This window comes from Lycium barbarum, chromosome 8, assembly GCF_019175385.1.
Source record: "Lycium barbarum isolate Lr01 chromosome 8, ASM1917538v2, whole genome shotgun sequence".
NCBI classification, from domain to species: Eukaryota; Viridiplantae; Streptophyta; class Magnoliopsida; order Solanales; family Solanaceae; genus Lycium; species Lycium barbarum.
The window spans coordinates 13,713,306-13,716,381 of NC_083344.1; the positions used below are offsets into that span (position 1 = coordinate 13,713,306).

The window sequence follows — 3,076 nt, forward strand, 5'->3', positions numbered from 1 at the left end:
GCATAAAAATATTAATATTGGAGATTAGGAATTAATTTAATTATCGAAAGTGGGCCCCACGACACGTGGCGAGATTTGGTTGGCCTTGAATAAAGATGGACACATGTCATGAAAATTGACACATGTCCACTTTGTAAAGATTATATAAATGAGCATAAGTGGATGACTACACTACAATTAATCTTGCAAATTAGGTTTTAGAAAAAGGGGCTCTCAAGCCTAGAGAGAGAGAGAGGGGTTAGGGCACTGTTCACGGCAACTGTTCACAGCGGCGCCACTGTTCACGCCGCCACTGTTCACGGGCGGCGCCACTGTTCACGGGCAGCCCATTTTTGCCCCCTTCTACACAATTAATTGGAGAGATTTGAAGATCAAGAGGAGGAAAAAGATGGAGCTCATGGTAGCCATGGCAACTCACGGCCATGGCTTTCTTGAAGACATTTCATGGTGAAAAATTAGAGCTTGTCTCTAAGGTAAGATTTAATTCTTTTCTACATGTTTTGGAGGTAGTTTAGACTTGTATAGCTTGGTAGATGTGTGTTGAATACAAACGGGTTATGTATGTTGATGTTGAATTATAAATTGAGCCGTGTAAGGGGGGTGTTTTGAGTAAGAATGAGGAATTGATTTTAGTAGCATTATGTAGGAATTAAATGGTTAAATTTAAAGTTGTGTTATGGACATATTGCTATCCTTGCTAAATTGAAAGGATTGAGGCTATGATTATGTTCATATGATTATTGTTGTTGTTATCATGGGTTATGTGATGAGAATGAAGGAAATTAATGGTTAGAAACTTTATAGAGGTCGTGTGGGTGTGTGAAGAGGAGTGTGGCCGTGAGCCATAGTAATACAAGAGAATGGTGAATTAAAATTTATTTAGCTTGTTAGAGGTGTCGTTGTGACATTGATGACGTAGATAAAGGGTTAACGAGTTGAGTTGGTGTTGAAATTGGTTGTATGTTGTTATGAGAAATTATGTGATTTTTATATAATTTTTATGCAATTATGAAAGTAAGATGCTAAATGTGATCTATGGTTGTTATTAATGAATTTGGAAGAAAACAATGCGATTTGGTAGTTTCGTTGCAATTGTAGAAGTTTCGAATGGAATATGGAAATGGGCGGAATGGTTCGAATCCTTGGATATTGTTTAAAATGTTATTGAAATATGTTTGGGTAATCTTGAGTTAGTTAATGAATATGGAAAAATGTTGATATTAGTTGGGTGGTGTGAAGTTAGAATGGAAGAGTTACATTATGTGGAAAGGAAGGGAAAAATTTTGGATTGTTGGAAATGTTGTATGAATTGCTTAGAATGTCTTTAAGTATTGTTGGTATGGATTCGGGTTAGTATTTAAATATATAAGCATCGATGTTGGCTTGAAGGTAAGTCGTCGAGTTGAATTTATGAAAGTTGTTGAATGATGTAAAAGAGAGTTACTATTATTATTTTGCCTTTCGAATTGGTTATCAATGTTACTAGGTTGGTTATTGTGGTTGTTGTTGTTGATTTTGAGCGAGATAAATTCTCGGGATGGCCTATTTACAGGGGAAGTGCTGCCGAATTTTCTGTAGAATTTAATGATTAGTTTGGAATGAATGGCTTAAGTGCCCTTAGCTAATGATTGGTATTCGTTGGCGTAATTGTAGACCTTGGGGAGCCCGAGGCGTAGATTTGGATTAGCTTTAGATTGGCTATCTTGGAAGTGCGTTCGAGGTATGTAAAGCTATCCCGATTCTTCTTTTGGCATGTCCTAGGTGTACTAGGATCAGATTTGAGCCTCGGAAAGTATTCTGCTCATCGGAATCCGCATTTGAAAATACCCCTTTTTCATTCAATGGAATTGAACCCTATAAGTATGCTTTATTGAAAGAATTGTGCAAACTTCCGCAAATTGTTTAGAAAATTATGGAATGTCCCCAGAACCTCCGTAGGTGACTTTATAAGCTTAAAATGCGTAATTTGAGCCCACCGCCTTGCTTGTCCCAAGGTGGGCCCACTAGTCCCGGTTTTACCCTTATTGTACTTAAGGCTCGCTTTCGAGCAGTTTTTGGAAAGAAATGTTCTGACTACTCTTTTAACTACTAAACAAAAAAATTGTTTTAAATAATTCATTAAGTCTTATAAATTGTTTTGGCACTCGGAACGACTTCAGAAAGGTTATGCTTCTGTAATTCATTATGACATCCGAAACTCACTTATTATGATCCCGTCTGACTTCATTGAATTGGTTTGTCATTGATATGCCTCATCGAGTCTCTGAAAATATTTATGATATTTTAACTGCATTTAGTTTCTCACTACTCTATTCGTGGATGCCCCAATGTTTCCCACACTGAGCCCGGGCCAGGATATGTTGTCAAGCGTAATCCTCTGCATTGTTCGCCGTGCCTCGATGTGAGGGGGCAGGTATACGTGTACATGGGTTTATGGAGTATGCTGTGCCATGTACACATGTTCTGATATGATTTGCCATGGCCATCTGATATGATATACTATGTTACGGGGTTATGCCCCTATTCTGATTCTTCTGTGTTGTGGCACCAGCGTCGGGAGGGTGGCCACGTTCTGTCTGCCGAGTCCCTTGGCAGGGGCCGGATTTGATATGACATATGTTTCTGTACACACTCCGCATGTTTTGAAAATATGTATTTGATACTTTGGATTTTCTACTCACTTTTTCTGTACGTTTTGTACCAGTTATGATTTTGTTTCTGTAATTCAGGCTTTACATATTCAGTACATATTTCGTACTGACCCCCTTTCTTCGGGGGCTGCGTTTTCATGCCGCGCAGGTACCGACGACAGGTTTGCTGATCCGTCCGTCTAGGATATCTTTTCTGCCATTTGGAGCGCTCTTTTATTCAGAGCCCATCTTTTGGTACAGTCTGTCACTACTGTATTTATATATTCTCGTTCATGGGTACGGCGGGGCCCTGTCCCGTCATATGATTCTGTCGGTCTGTTTAGAGGTCTGTAGACATGTTTGTGGGTTGGGGTCTTTCTGTACGGATGTGTGTATATGTTGTGTTTGGGCGATCCCATTCGCCGCGGCGGCCGGTCCGCATATGT

General features: G+C 39.5%; 1 long non-coding RNA gene across 1 annotated transcript; it reads left to right on the plus strand.

Annotated features, from left to right (window-relative positions):
* Window positions 1-255: 255 nt before the first annotated feature.
* On the plus strand, window positions 256-3,076 carry LOC132605005 (uncharacterized). Its single transcript, XR_009568962.1, has 3 exons — window positions 256-473; window positions 1,654-1,720; window positions 2,800-3,076. It is a non-coding gene; the product is annotated as an uncharacterized LOC132605005 (long non-coding RNA).